At 44.7% G+C, this 16,564-nt stretch overlaps 1 protein-coding gene across 2 annotated transcripts in view; it reads left to right on the forward strand.

The window, feature by feature from the left end:
- The window catches only part of DIP2B (disco interacting protein 2 homolog B), a 220,708-nt gene that overhangs the window by 30,061 nt on the left and 174,083 nt on the right, over nt 1-16,564 (forward strand). The window lies entirely within an intron of this gene.

A 16,564-nucleotide genomic window follows, 5' to 3' on the forward strand; every position in this document is an offset into this window, starting at 1 on the left:
TCCTTCCTGTCCAATATTTTAATTGCTGTTTTCATGTGTTAGTACATATTTTAACTCTGTTTTTAATTGTTTTAATGCTGTGTGTTTGGAGGGGTTGATTTTAATGGTTTTTATCATGTATGTTTTAAATTGTTAGCCGACTTGGTGGGCCTTGTGAGGGCGGAAAGATGGAATGTAAATTTTGTAAATAAAAAGAATTCCTAATTTTAGAACACAGAGCTTATCCATTATAAAGAGGAGGGCGTTTAAAAAAAAAACACCCTCAAATTTCCTTTTTTGCGTAAGGGAAAATGTGTCTGCTCTTATTACTGTGCATCCTCAGTTAAAATACTTTTTAAAATTATTTGCTGGAGCCATAGGGCAGTTTTTATGTGATAGATTCCAGGGATTTGTAAGGATGCCAACTTAGGGTTGGTGCAAAGAGCCTCTCTCTCTCCTTGACCTCATACCCCGCTATTTCTTACCTCAGCCTTCTTAGTCCAGCTAAATTCATAGTTGCTGGCTTCTTTGTTCCTCATCGCAAAGAGATTGCTCTGGCTGGACAAGCTATGTTGAATATGAGCATCTTTCTTGCCTCTTCCATCAGCACAGCTCCACTGACGGAAGGAGGAAGGGCAATTTTGTTCCCTTCCCTGTCCTCACTGCAGCCTATGACCCTCATATCTGTTACTCCCCCTAGGCCCTGTGATCCAGGGAATCAGCTTTCCTGGGGTCAGAAGGGACTTCTGGAGGGAGAAGGAAGTAGGGAAGATCTATAACAGTCAGTGCCTTCTGCTGACAGATTGCTGGATCCCACCCATTCCCTTTTCCTGAGTGGGATAGAACTGTGCTTTATGGCCAGCTTCATCAATTCTGTTGTAATGGTGAGCTGTAGTGTGGGCTGTGTCAGATAAATATTATATACCTGTCTGTTGAAATGTTATCATTTTCATTATGTAGGGTGTTTTTTTAAATGGGAGTCTATGCTGCCACAGGCCTTCCCTGCTCCAAAGGGCATCAAGTGGTGGGATGAATGTACACCGAAAGCAATGGGAATAACAGGACTTAAGCTTGTACGGAAGGCTCATGTGAAACATTCTCTTACTTTGATTTTTTTTTTAATTCTGCTAACTTGGGATCATAGTAATACTAGTGACAGGGTTCTGAACTTTTACAAGTGCACCATAAGCAATTTGGCAGGGTGGAAGTACAGGGGAATTTCCTGCCTCAGTGACTTCCCCAGCAACCAAGCAACCTGCTTTTCCTAGTCCATGCCCTTAAGGTATAGAAACAATGCGTGAAATTGTATTGCATCTTGATACAAGTAGGCTTTCTGTAATCTTGCTGTTTAACATGGCTAGCTGCCTTGAAAAACGTATGCTTTAATGCAAGATAATGCCTTCTGCTTCAGGCGGCTAGAGCTGTGGGAATTGGGTGACTTTTTGAATAAAACCTGGTCTATCATGTCTATTGGGAGGTCAGGGGCTGATGTTGAGTGCTGGGCTGGTTGTAGCATGACAAAAGATGTCTTCTGGTTAGGGCTGTCAATTTGGTTCGGTCCGAACTGAAAATCAACCGAATTTCCCCTGATTCGGTGATTTTCAGTTCGGACGGATCCGAACTCAAATCTAGCGGGCAACGGGGGGGGGGGGGGCCCGAATTCAGCGAGTTCGGGAGTTCGCGAATAAATTCGGCCAATTCGGCCCCCCCTTCAGGGCAGCCCGCTGAAAGGCGCGGGCTGCCCTTTAAACTGATCTGCGCCTCCCAGCTGGGAGGCTCAGATCAGTTTAAAGGGCAGCCCGCCTCCCTTCAGCGGGCTCCGGGAGGCACAGATGAGTTTAAATGACAGCCCGCCCCCCTGCAGGGAAGCCCGCTGAAGGGGGGCGGGCTGCCCTTTAAACTCATCTGTGCCTCCCGCCCGGGAGGCACAGATGAGTTTAAATGACAGCCCGCCCCCCTGCAGGGAAGCCCGCTGAAGGGGGGCGGGCTGTCCTTTAAACTCATCTGCGCCTGGCGCAGATGAGTTTAAAGGGCAGCCGCGCCTCTCCAGCGGGCTCCGCTGGAGAGGCGCGGCTGTCTTTTAAACTCATCTGAGCCTCCCGCCAGGGAGGCACAGATGAGTTTAAAGGGCAGCCGCGCCTCTCCAGCGGGCTCCGCTGGAGAGGCGCGGCTGTCCTTTAAAGTCATTTGAGCCTCCCGCCCGGGAGGCTCAGATGAGTTTAAATGACAGCCCGCGCCTCTCCAGCGGAGCCCGCTGAAGGGGGGCGGGCTGCCCTTTAAACTGATCTGCGCCTCCCAGCTGGGAGGCTCAGATCAGTTTAAAGGGCCCCCGCGCGCCTTCAGGGAATCCCTGAAGGCGCGCTTCGGCCGAATTTTCCCCCGAACTCCGGATCCCCCCGAATTACCGGGGATCCGAAGCGGGGGAGTTCGGACTTCGGACCGTACCGACCCCACAAGGGTCAAATTCGGCCGAATCCGAACTGTACCGAATTTTTTTTTTTTGACAGCCCTACTTCTGGTTGGTAGTTCACATCTCAGTTTGAGTGGGTGCTGTCGCTTTATTCAAGATAGGACAGTTTGCTGAACTTCAAGCAGCTGTAATTGAATGCAGTCTTTTTAGCAGAATTAGGACTTTGACACTAGTCTGGAATACAAACCTACTTGCCATACATTTAAATTGAGAATATAGTTCCAAGAGTAGCAGCAGAGAGCTTTTGAAAAGGGCCATTTTTGCAGGGATGATACAGATCTGAGAGTTAGTGAGGCCCCTGGCTTCTCATTAGATGAGAAAATTGTAGGTGTTTTCTTGATAAAGTTACATACTTGTGAGATTCCATTATATATTGACAGTCCAATCCATAAGACAGACCTTCTCTTCGTTTAGAAAGAGAGTTCAATTGTAATCTAGCCTTCAAAAAGGCAACTATTATTAGTACTTCTCATTGTTCTGAAATGGATTTAAAAGGGATGGATAAGATACCCCGTTTTTCTTACAGGCATTTTCTTACTTGGAATTTGATATTAAGATTGTTTTAAACTTACTACAGTGTGTAGATTCCACTGCAATTCTAACAATTCCAGCAGATATTAACACAGATATTAAGATAGGTGCAGAAGAAACTTATTTTAGAGTTTATCTCTTCTGTGCAGTTGATTTTGCTGGTGTCTTGAGTTGTCATTTGAGGCCAGTTTTAATCAGCACTGGCTAAAGGCAGTTGGGTGTCTCAGGTGGAAAATTCAAATAATGACCCTTTCCCACAAATAACTGATCCATTTGTCACCTTTGTTTTTCACAATCTGCCACCTGAGCCCTACATTGAGTTGTTCTCCTAGGTGGCTTTATAAAAAGCATTCCAGAATGGAATTTAGGGGTTACCCTACCCAGGGCTAGAGTACGCTATTATCAGGGATAGCAATGGTCAGGTGTAACATTGATTCATGGGTGAAGAGAATGGGGAAATCTGTATGCAGGAAGAAGTGTGCACTCCTATCATCCGATTCCTAAGCTGTGTCTGTGTCTTTCCTTTGATAAAAATGCCCTTTAGCTGTTCTTCCTACAAAGCAGAAGGTAGATGGAAAGAATATTCTAGTTACATCTACTCACAGCCTCTATGAACCACTGCTGCAGCCTCAGTTGCACATGTTCTGATAACAGAAGTTCCTGCCAGCATGGGTTTTGTGCTTGAAATCATCTGGTGCCCTACTGTTGATACCAAATACACGGAAGTCAGAGTCTGAATGAAGAGGCAGAATTCTCTAACACAGCAATAGGGGGCTAGGGTCAGTACGGTGTTTTCTGCCTGAGCAAATGTACAGATAGGCCTAAACTGAACAATATAGTGTAGTTCCAGTCTCAGGGAAGAATCTGAAGTTACTGGTTGTGTAAGTTAACAGTAATAATTCATGTCCTGATTGTACCGTGGAAGATATTTTGAGCTTCAAAGAAGGTAGGATAATCTAAAAACATATAAAAATTGACTTGATAAATTAAATCAAATATCTGTCTGCTCAGGCGTTCTGTTTTCAGCAGCAGTCAGCCTGTAGCCCCAATAAATTTGCTAGTAAAACATGCATGATGAAGATAGCAAACTCCTCTTGTTTGCCCCCAGTATCTGGTAATCCAGAATCTTTGTCCAATGTCTATCGCGTTCTGCTTTGATTGAATCTTGTTTTCTATTTTCTTGCCCACTAACCTAATTTGGAGAATTTCTTTTGGATTTCCAGACATTTTATTGTTTAATTTCCTACTTTGTGAAACTTCCTGTTCTGAAAAGTTAAAACCCATGAGTCAGCTTCTTATCTTATGGTTCCCCAGTTTCCTGTGGAACCTTTGTGAAGGATTTTGTCAAACTTTAATGTTAGTTCATCCTTTTCTATATGGATATTGATCCTTTTCAAAAAAATTCAAATGTTGGTTAGGCATACTTGCAGAAGTCATATGATTCTTCATTACCATGATTGGTCCTTCTATATGTTTTAATATTTCTAGAAGTAGTGCTTTCCTCCAGTTACTTGAAACATTTAGGTTAATGGGTCTATATAATGTTCCTGAATCTCTGTTAGAGCCTTCAAAAAAGAAACTCATTGTTGCTCTAGCAACTTTAAGTAATGTAATAAGGAGGCTGAAGATCAATTATTTGAATTTTGCTTAGAATTTGGGGAGGGGCTGTGGATCAGTGGGAAGAGCCTCTGCTTGGCATGCAGAAGATCCCCTGGTTATCTCCAGTTAAAAGGACCAGACAGTAGGTAATGTGAAAGACCTCTGCCTGAGACCCTGGAGTGCCACAGCCCGTGTGAGTGGACATACCTGTAAGGCAGCTTCATGTGTTTATTAATCAACGTCATTTATATGCTGTCTTTCTCCCCAATATAAACCCAAACCAGCTAATATTGTTCTCCTCTCCATTCTATCATGATAGCAGCCCTGTGAGGTAGCTCATTCTGCGAGCATGACTGGTCCGAGGATATCCAGCAAGCTTCCATGGCAGAGTGGGGATTTGAACCTGGGTCTCCCAGATCCTAGGCTGACACTGTAACCACTGCACCACATGTCATTCTTCAAATGCACTTCCAGAAAGCAAAGCTATATGAAACTGGCAGCAGCTGCAACGAAGACTGGATGCAAAGGATTCATTCCCCATTTCTGTTTACTGCTCTGACTTCCTTCAGAATTTTCTTTTGTACCTTTTAAATCTAATCAGCCTGCCAGCTTTGTTCATTTCACCTTGATGCACTTGATGCACTTAAAAAAATTCATTACTAGTTTTTGATTATTATTTTTTTAGCACTTGGTACTTAGGCCACCTTCCTGGTTTCTGCTTGCATTTCAAGATTCCAATCAGAGAGGGGTGATAGCATGTCCCTGGTACTGTTATACTTTTGAGGGCACCCTCGCAGTGCTTCTCCATGCTACTTCAGAGCTTTTAGGAAACTTTTCATCTATTTGTTGTCTCATTTCCTTTCTTACAGGCTACACTATTTCTATTCTTCACCTACTTCAGCTATGCGAGCCTTTTTCTCTCAGATTTTTCTCTTTCTTACTGAGAGAAAATCTCGTCGGAGAGAAACAAAATGGCAGCCGGAGGACAAAGCAAGGACGATGGATTCCTCTCAGAGGAAGTTTACCAATTAATGGTATCATTCAGTGCTGCTTTGGAGTAGAAAAGGGTTTCTCAAGAATTTGGTCATGATGTAGTGTTGGGTGCAGCAGGTCCTCTTCCCTAAAAGATTTACCCATGAAGGATTCACTGAATCAAATGCTGTGGCTCAGCCTCATGAAAGTTTGCGCTACTGTAAAATTGTTGGTCTTTTAGATGCCATAGTACTCTTCTTTTTCTTCTGCAACAGGCTAACACTAAGAAATCGAACTGAAATGTACATCATGCTCTGTATAAAAATATACTCTGTCATTCCTTAGAAATCACTTTTTTAGAACATTAGTATGCACAGAAAGAATAGAAAAAAATGCATTGTCTGTCACTCTTTTAACTACCCAAATTTTGGTGTAAGAAGGGATATGTTCAGGGGTAATGAAAGGCTGATTCAAGCAATACTGATTTTTCCCCCCATGCCGTAGTCTTACGTGCACAAAACATGCAACATGCAAAGGCGTTAGATCTAGGAATTAAATCCACATGCCACTTATATGTAATACATTATGGTAGAGAGCCAGAGTGGTTTAGTGGTTAGAGTGCTGGACCAATTTCTGGGAGACCCAGGTTCGAATCCTTACTCTTCCATGGAAGCTTGCTGGGTGACCTTGGGCCAGTTGCAGACTCTCAGCCTAACCTATGTCATATGGTTATTGTTAGGCTAAAATGGAAAAATGCAGGGGAGAAGAGTGCCATAAGCCCATTTGGGTCCTCATTGTGGAGAAAGGCAGGGTATTGAAGTAAAATAAGTAAAAAAGACTGAGCAGATGCAGTCTCCCGCGGCTGCTTCAAAGGCCTGGCAACCACGCGCCCGGGGCTGGGGTGGAAAAGACCAGGAGGAGCCCAGCTCAGCAGAGGCGGTCTCCCGCAGCCGCTTCAAAGGCTCTGCAACCAGCGCGCCTGGGCCTCTGGGGGCGGGGAAGACAGGAGGAGCCCAGCTGAGCAGATGCAGTCTCCCGCGGCCACTTCAAAGGCCCGGCAACCAGCGCGCCTGGGCCTCTGGGGGCGGGACCGGAAGGGGGTGGTAAGGGGAGAATGGAAGCCAAGAGGGAGGACAGTTCTGATTCCCTCAGAATAAGACATCCCCTGAAAATAAGCCATAGTGTGTCTTCTTGAGGAAAAATAAATATAAGACAGTGTCTTATTTTCGAGGAAACACGGTAGCAAATATGGTGGAAGACAAAGCCAGGATACAGGGTGATCTCGACAGGCTGAAACACTGGGCTAAAACGAATAAAATTGAATTTCAAAGGAGATAATTGTAAAGTTCTATATTTAGGTAGGAAAATCAAATGCATAATTATAGGATAATTACATTGTTGACTTCTGTTGGGGAGGTGAAGGAAAAGGTACAATGTGATGATGTCACAAAGTAGACAAATGTGCCTCAATGTTATGAGAAATGTGGGGACAACAACAGAGACTTCCACTTTTAGCAACAGTCACTTGTCAGGTTTACAGTGTACTTCCTTCCTGTGTTCATACCAGACTTCTCCATGCAAGCTGTTTCTTTGGCAGTTGGATGATATAATAGCTTCTCCTTCAATAACTCTTTACCGGCCTTGTTTTGGAAAATTATGATACACTATTTCCACTACATAATATATTTGCACGGTTCCTAAAAATAAAATAAAATTGATAGTTGGTGAAGTATATTGGCAAAAAGATAACTGCTGGCTCCACTTAAAACTCAGCAGCGGAATTAAGAGCCAGCTTGGTGTGGTGGTTAAGAGGAGCTGACTCTAATCTGGAGAATCAGGGTTGATTTCCCACTTCTCCACATGAAGCCTGCTGGGTCACCTTGGACCAGTCACAGTTCTCTCAGAACTCTCTCAGCCCATGCGGAGGTAGGCAATGGCAAAACACCTCTGAATGTCTCTTCCCTTGAAAACCTTACAGGATTGCCATGACAGCTCTGACTTGATGGCACTTTCCACCACCAGTGGAATTAATGGTACTCGTATAGCCCTGTAGGCACTAAGGTAATATTACATACATATATCTCCTAAGTACCATCAATCCAAAAGAACTGCATTGAAAACAAATGTAGTCAGTCTAATCATGGAGCCTCTTCTTCCAGCTCACCCAGTTCCTCTTCTTCCCTTTTGGCATAGCGACTTGCCTTTTGGTCCCAACCCACAGCTTAAGAACCGATGGGTTTAACTCAGAAAGGCAAATGGAAGCCCTTCCCTTAGACCAGGGGTGGGGAACGTCAGGCCCGGGGGCCATATAAGCCGCACGAAATCATTTGGGCTGGCCCTTTGTGGGTCCTTGCAGATTTCTAGCTCAGAAGGATCTAAGATTGGTGATCGGCACCCTATCACGGACAGGAATAGCCTCTATTCAAGGCAGATGTCTGTTTGTTTTGCTGAGAAAAGGAACCTTCCCCCCCCCCTTCAGAAGAGTCGTTAGCTATGGAGCTGCTAGGACCGCCCAAGAAACTGTGTTAACCCTTTCCCACCCGGGCCACGATCAGCTAATTTTTAAGTTGATAATTTTGTATGGCCCGAGAATGATGTTATAAATATCCAAATGGCCCTTGGCGGAAAAAAGGTTCCCCACCCCTGCCTTAGACCCAGCTGCCCAACTTCTTTTGAGGAGCTGTAAAATTAGATGAAATGTTTCTTTTTTTATTATTGTTTATTTTTATACAAATTTCAAATATATATTTCTTATTCTACATACACTGTTTGTATAACGTACTTTTCTCATTCCCTTCCATCCCTCCCATCCCCCTCCCTAGCCCCACTCCTTCTCCTTATATTTTTTAGTCTCTTAACCCCAGCCACGGGCACAAAGTCTGGATCTTCCACCGAATGTCTTTTCTTCCTTCCGTTGATATCCACTCTAAATATAGATGAAATGTTTCTAACTAAAGTACAAATAGGATCTCACATATATCCAGCCTGTGGGTGCTCAGAATTCTTATGACAAACCAGCTGTTACCAGGCCTATATTTAAGCACCTGTTTTATTAATATTTATCGCTATGAGGTTGTTCATATTATTGCAAACTCATTTAATAGATTCTATTTTTTTGCTATGTTTATCTACGTTATAATGCGTTACATTGGTTAACAATGTTTTGTAAAGGCCTATGGCCATATACAAATAAATTTACTTACTTACTTTGTTAAAGCATAAAATAGTTGTATGCAGGAGTGTATTTTGTGGTTCTACAGATCTGTTTTCTGCTGAAGCTGTCATGGTTAGAGGAGAGCAGACTGATGGACCAACATAATGGGCTTGTTGTGGGTATTTCTTTGGCACCTGCTGCCGTTAATGTGGTACATGTCTTGGTATTATCAAATTGGGAAACAGCAGTTCTGGGCTGTGGATAATTTTAAAGAGAGGCGGATGAGTACTTTGTCAACATCAGAGCTGCTCGATAATAACAAACTGCTCCATGCAAGTCATTTCTTTGGCAATTGGATGATACGAGAGAGCTCCAATGAACAAAAACCTGAAAAAGGTTTTGATCATGGTAATAAATTGTCTTTCTGTTTTATGAGGGCTCTACATTTGGCTGTGGAAAGATAGGATTTTCTCCTCCTGACTTGCCAAAAGTATTTGGCATTTTACCTGTACTTTGGAAACATTCACCTCTGTTTAAGTGTTTGTTCTTGTTAAATAAGTAAATGAAAAGGATTGCTGCTAGTGCCTTCACAGGTCTCTGCTAATCTCTGCTGGATAATCATAGGGAACCATCTGCCTTGCTTCTATGCCCAATTTCTTAAAACCCTCATCCACATTTTTTTGCCAAGTTGGAAGGCAACACTTTCTCTATTGGATACCAGCATTGCTCAGAATGATTTCCTAGTTATGCAGTGTTTTTTTTTTTTAAGTGTCATCAGCTACCTGGAAAGAACTGCACACTTCTGCATGTCAGCAGAGATTAGATCCACCAAGATTTCTGCTGCTGAGTTTTAGTGCACCTACCTTGTGTGCTGTGTTCAGAGTTCGTCTGGAGGAATTCACTCTGGCATTTCAGCCAGCACTGAGATTCTACAAATATGTTTTCTGTTGAAGCTGTCATGGTGGGAGGAGAGCAGACTGGTGGGCCAACATAATGGACTTGTTGTGGATATTTCTTAGGCATCTGCTGCTGTTAATGTGGTACATGTTCTGGGATTATCAAATTGGGAAACAGCAGTTCTGGGCTGTGGATAATTTTAAAGAGAGGCGAATGAGTACTTTATCAACATCAGAGCTGCCAGATAAATGCACTGTATCCTAGTTTGATTATGTCTTTGTCTTTATATTGTATTTAGCCTCAATATCTTCAAATTTTAAATGTTGCAAGTTCCCCCTCCCCATTACTTAAATACAGCTTGATTGCATTCCCTCTCATTGTGTTCATAAGATGGCCATGGAATTAACCACACTTCTGTCTTTAAGCTGTCATCTTTGGTACTTCATTGGAAAATGTACTAATATTTACTTGCTTCTAAAAAGGGTGTATTAGATAACCAGAAAGCAGGGATGCTTCACCAACTCCCCCGGCTCCACCTGCCTAATTGTTCCACCCCTCAACTGGAGGGCACTGCAGTACAATCTGCCTCCCATACAAGAGGAAGTTCCTTGTGATCTTCGGATCTGAGCCCATCAGTTGTTCAACCGTAGTTGTTATTCAGAGGCCCTCTCAGTTGAGTGTTTTAATTTTTATTGTTTTTTTAAAAAGTGCTGAGTAGTATGGTGACCTAATGGCCCAGGCTAGCCCTATCTCATCAGATCTTGGAAACTAAGCAGGATCAGCCCTGGTTAGTACTTGGATGGGAGACCACCAAGAAAGTCCAAGGTTGCTACACATAGGCAGACAATAGCAAACCACTCTGAATGTCTCTTTCCTTGAAAACCTTACAGGGTTGCCATAAGTCAGCTGTGACTTGGCAGCACGTTCCACCAGCACCAGGTTGAACAACATGTATGTTTGACAGCATTTGGAATGTTATTAGAAGAAGGATTTGGTAATAATCAAATTAAAGCTAACTTTGATACACAAGTACATTCTAAACACAAACCAACATATGCTAGAACTGAGTGCCTCTAGCATCTTGCATAATTTTGCTAATCAAGGTTTGAACAAATGAAAGTTTCAAGGTGAGGGGAACAAGCTGCTTTGTCAAGCACTAGTAAAGTAGACAGGTATCAGATGTTACAGTGAACTCTGCATGGAGCCTGTTAGGACTTGAAACAAAATACAATAAATTATTCTAAATTAAATGAAAACATAATCTGAAGAATTCTGCAGGAGTGTTTTCCAAAAAGATGTGTGCGCCGAGATGTAACATACTATTTGCAAATAGAGAAAGTATTCCAGGAAAAATAAAAGTGAAGCTTTACATATGCAAAGAATACTTTGATCTCTCTGTCTAGAGGGAAAATATTTTGTTCAAGGTGATAGCTGTGTTGTAAGTGACTTCTTCCTTTTCAAGCTCTTCTTTTCTTGAAAATCTAGTGGATGAAGAAGTACAGAATGGTATTTGCTGTGTTGGAAATAACATGTTTGTATTTGTGTGTGAAGTTGTTCAGAGTGTCCATAGGGAGTTTGAACATTGAAAGTGAGCACAGTGCTGTTGGAATGTGGGCAGTTAGTGGTACTGTGTGTGTGTGTGTGTAAAGTGCTGTCAAGTTGCAGCCGACTTATGGCGACCCCTTGTGGGGTTTTCAAGGCAAGAGACTAACAGAGGTGGTTTGCCAGTGCCTTCCTCTGCACAGCAACCCTGGACTTCCTTGGTGGTCTCCCATCCAAATACTAACCAGAGCTGACCCTGCTTATCTTCTGAGATCTGACGAGATCAGGCTAGCCTGGGCCATCCAGTTCACTGGGTCTCCTTTATCCTAATATTTAGCCATGATTAAGGAAAAGAAACCATGGTTCATAGTGTAATATGTAGAAAGCCCACATACTCCTCTGTTATGGTAGGTGTTGCATATAATAGTTTATATATTGTAATATTATTTATAATACTACCTCCATATAGTGCTTTTGAACATTCAGGTTACTTCATGTATATTCTGCGTAAGTAGGTTTGGTATGTGGAGAGGGAGGATGCATTAAAAGCAAAAAGAGGAATGTTGGTGAGTACCCCCTCAAAATTACTGATGCACACAAAGCAAAAAAACAAGGGGGCAGTTATTTCTTTGTAAAACAACTGTGTTGGTAAGTGTGTGTGTGCCGTCAAGTCACAGCTGACCATAGGGTTTTCAATGCAAGAGATGTTTGGAGGTGGTTTGCCATTGCCTGCCTCTGTGTGGGCTGAGAGTGTTCTTAGAGAACTGTGACTGGCCCAAGGACATCCAGCAGGCTTCATGTGGAGGAGTGGGGAAACAAACCTGGTTCTCCAGATTAGAGTTCGTTGCTCTTAACCACTACACCACTCTGGCTGTCAGCGTGTTGGTAAGGTAGTGTTAGAGATTCCTGTCTCAGAATCATTCATCGTTGCACTAGTCTCTGTTAAGAGGAGGAAAACTGTAGTCCCTATTTCAAAAATCCAATTGAAATGATTTTGCATAGACAAGTCCAACAAGGGTTACGATCCCAGATTGCATCACTTCAGCCAGACTTGATTTTTGGCATTTGACACTCTGTCATTCTCTGAAACCAGTGTAAGTTGAATGGTTTCTGTGATCTGTTTCCATGTAATTTCTCCCTCAAGTGGATTGCAAAAATATGTCCACGTTATGACAGGTCAAGCTAAGGAAGGCTGATGATTGTGAGGGTGATGAGATTTTGAAGAAAACACAAATGAGGGAGGTAGAATGAAGCAGGTAAATGCTGTTGTATAGTCAACCACCAATCTGGATGCAGATACCTTGTATCTCAGTTTAAAATAATTCTCCTGGACTTTGTATTTTGTCTACTTACCTTGACACTTCCTTGATGCTGCACCTTCTGGAGAGGAACAGGAATGTCATGTATTTACGTAAGAGCTAAGACCTTGTACTTCTAAAGCAAGGTGACTTTTGATGACTCACTAAGTAGGTGTAGATTTATTTGAAGTGCATATAACTATACTCATTTGCATAAAGCTAACAGCTTGTCTTTTCTCCTTCATCCATTTGCTTTCTGAAGTATATAGCTCTTCGACAAAGACCTTTGTTCCACATCTACCCTTCTCCTAGCATTCTTTTATTACTAACTTTTTATAACTCTTCTTGCTCTTATGATGAGTTAATGTCCCAGTTCCTGGAGGGAAAAAACAGCACCAGATGGAAAACTGACAAAATACCTATGACTAAGAGTTACAGTTGGCATAACCATTGAGGCTTGCTATAGTTAACAGATTGGGGATCTTTTCATACCCCTCAAGAATTTCGGTGTTTACTAAGATCCATTGTAATGGTCCATTTGGACTTTGCATATATTAATGCTTTGATTGTGATGGTTTTTAAAATGCTGCTTTCTTTATTTCTGCAACAACACTGTGCCCCCATTTCAACAATATTTTGGCTAGCTTTTTAAAAATAAACCATTGGGTAAAAAAAAAGTACTTGAAATCTCACTGCGGGTTCTCAGTACACTGTGGGGATTAACACATGGGCAGAATGTTCTTGGTTCACTCCTCCCTTATCTCACAATATTTTAATCCGAGACTGGATAGTCAAATGCATGATGCTAGTCCATCCCACTATAAGTTCGAAGCAAGTAGCTGCTGGAGGCTCCCCGTGCGTTTGAGCCACCCATATAATGTGGGATAGTAGGGGACTGACCTCTGTGTCATTGCCCAAGGATCGGTTGAGGGGTTATCCAAGCAAAGGCTGATTCTCCCCCTTTTTTTCTTGGGACACTAGCGTTCCGGTATACCATTGTGACAGTGTGAAGCACCCCCCCATAGGGCTGGTAGGGGGGGTGTCTGTCTGGCCTGGAGTGGGTTGGAGCTTGAGGTGCCTCTTCAGCCTCAGACCAGTCCGAGGGAGAGTCTGAGCTTTCCTCTCCCTCGGAGGCTACCCGGGTAGCTCTATGCTCAGCCAGCCTGGGTCACAGCCTGCTTCCTCCCTGGCTACAGCTCTCCTCTGGCCTTTTATACTGTTCAGGCCAGAGAAGCTCTGCCCCTTCCACCCTCTGCCCTCCACCCAGAAGTCCATAAAAGGAGCTCTCCTTCCCCGTCGTGTCACTTCCCTTCCTTGCCAGCAGCGTGGCTCGCACCTGCCCCGCCCTTGCTCACCCGCAGCTCAGCTGTTTGACGGGGCTGGAAGCTTCGGGTGTGGGAGCGACTTCCTCCGCACGTCCTGCCGCGGTTGCTGGGCTGCTCCTGGCTGGTCGGCGTTCCAGTAGCGAAATAAAGAAAAGTAGCGGTTTAGCACCGAAAATATCGCTATAAACCAGGGATTGCTTTACCCGTTTGAAATTCGTGCCTAAGGTGGGTCCGATGTGCAGCCCACGAACGGTCATGCCTTTAGACCATGGGAATTCGCTATGAGCTCTTGACCCAAAGAACCAGAAATCACCACAGAGACAATTAGATTCCAAGCAGATGGCTTTTACTGGTCAAATAGGCAATACAGTGCATTGAGGATAAGATGACAGCTATGAGTTGTCTGGCTCGTTAGTTGGAAATATAAGGCATAGAAACGGCGGGAGATTACAAAGCATAAACAGAGCACTATTTCCCAGGAGTGGCGTTCCCAGGCTTTGGTATGTGGAGCCGTCCTTGAAGTCTGGACGGTTCAGCAAAGGAACGAGAGGAAACATCTAAACCGAGATAACAGCCTGACATCCTGCTCCCCTTAAGGCCCCCTCCCATCCAGCAAGGGGGCTGGTCTGTCTGGGTAGGTATTGTGAAAGGCGTTGACGAGTTTGGGGGCGGAGACATCCCGTGCGCGAACCCATTCGTCATAGGCCGGGGGGAAGTGTTTCCAGCGGACCAAGTATTGCAAGACCCCATGGTGTATGTGGGAATCCAGGATTTTGGAGACTTCGAAATGTTCTTCCCCCCCCCCACCATTATGGGCTGTTCAGGAGGCGGTTCCGGATGCCATTGCGGGGAAGCAACATGGGGCTTTAGAAGCTGATGTGGAAAACGGGGTGCACACGCCTCAGGGTTTTGGGGAGAGACAGTTCCACCGTGACAGGATTTATGATGCGAATGATGGGAAATGGGCCAATGTACTTAGCGTTGAGCTTATGGCACGGACAGGTGGAACGCAGGTTCTTGGTGGAAAGGTATACCAGGTTACCCACTTGCAGGTCCCCACCGGGGGACCGATGCTTGTCAGCCTGCGCCTTGTATTTGCGCTTGGCTCGGTCAAGGTTGCTAACTAGCCAGGGCCATGTGGTACGGAGGGTGTGTGCCCAAGAGGCAATGTTGGCATCCCCCTCCCCTTCCAAACCTTCCATTGGGGTGATAGGACCGAAGTCCTGTCCATACACCGCATAGAACGGGCTGAAACCTGTGGACTGATGTACAGCATTATTGTACGCATATTCCGCAAAAGGCAACAGTTCTACCCAGTCATCTTGGTGGTAGTTGACATAACAGCGCAAATAACATTCAAGTACAGCATTAACACGTTCGGTTTGACCATCCATTTGGGGATGGTATGCACTAGACAACCCTTGCTCCACCCCCACCAATTTGAGAAAAGCTTTCCAAAACTTAGCAACGAAACTACTTCCGCGGTCGCAGATTATTTTGCGCGGAAACGAATGTAGTCTAAAGACATGTGACACGAAGAGGCGGGCTAACTTCTGAGCGGAGGGGATCCCCGCACATGGAACCAAATAGAAAATAAGTCAGTGATAACCCATAATACAGTTTTCCCCCCGCTGAGAGGGAGATCCGTCATAAAATCCATAGCAATCACTTCCCAGGGTTTGCTGGGTATTTCAAGTGGTTGCAGTAGTCCTGGGGACTTGCCTTGAGATCGTTTGACTGTGGCGCAAACGGGACAGCTGCGAATAAAAGAGTCAATGTCAGAACGCATTCCCCCCCACCAAAATTGTCTGCGCAACAGGTGAAGGGTTTTTAGGAACCCAAAGTGTCCAGCCGTCTTTACTCCATGAGCCAAGTGTAAGACGTCTTTTCGGAGCGCCTTGGGCACATACAATTTCGAGTCTTTGTACCAAGAGCCTCCCTGTTCGATTACACCAGGAGGCAGGGTTTGATCAGAGTGTTCCATAAGACATTGTTCCCGAAGGGAATTTAAGAAAGATTCGGAGACGGGGACCCCCCCCTTGTCTGTAGTGGCAGTAGGAGCAGTTATGGGGGTTGACGAGGAGGAAGCGCTTACGTGCGGCGGTGCGCAGACTGCAGGCGGCTGGGCAGCCGGTTGGGTTGGAGGAGCTGGAGCGCCGGTCATCGTGGGTTTCCGTTGCGGGGGCAGCTGGGCAGTCGGTAGGGTTGGAGGAGTTTGCACGCCGGTGACTGTGTGCTTTCGCTGGGGCAGCGTTTGGGATCGAGTTTGTACAGCCAGTACGGGCAGGGCTTCTCTTTGTGCAGGCGTAAATAAAGAGTTTGTTGGCCGATCGAGTTTCGCCGGGTATTGAGGCAACCGGGAGAGAGCATCTGCGAGAACGTTTTGTTTTCCTGGGACATGCTTCAGGACAAAACGAAACTGAGCAAAGAATTCCGCCCAACGCTGTTGTTTCGCGGATAACTTATGGGTTCCAGTGAGGGCGGCTAGATTCTTGTGATCGGTCCAAACTTCGAAGGGGACTTTAGACCCTTCCAGGAATTGTCGCCATAGAGTAAGTGCATGGTGAACAGCTGAGGCTTCTTTCTCCCAAATAGGCCAGTTCAATTGGGAGTGCGCAAATTTCTTTGAGAAGTAAGCGCAGGGGTGAAGGAGACCATCTGGTCCTTTTTGGAGTAGGGCCCCTCCCATAGCTACGTCGGAGGCATCGACTTGTACAATGAACATTCGATTAGGGTCTGGGTGCCGTAGCACAGGTTCCGATGTGAAAAGGCGTTTGAGGGCTACAAAGGCGGTCTG

This window comes from Euleptes europaea, chromosome 1 (genome assembly GCF_029931775.1).
Source record: "Euleptes europaea isolate rEulEur1 chromosome 1, rEulEur1.hap1, whole genome shotgun sequence".
Lineage (NCBI taxonomy): Eukaryota > Metazoa > Chordata > Lepidosauria > Squamata > Sphaerodactylidae > Euleptes > Euleptes europaea.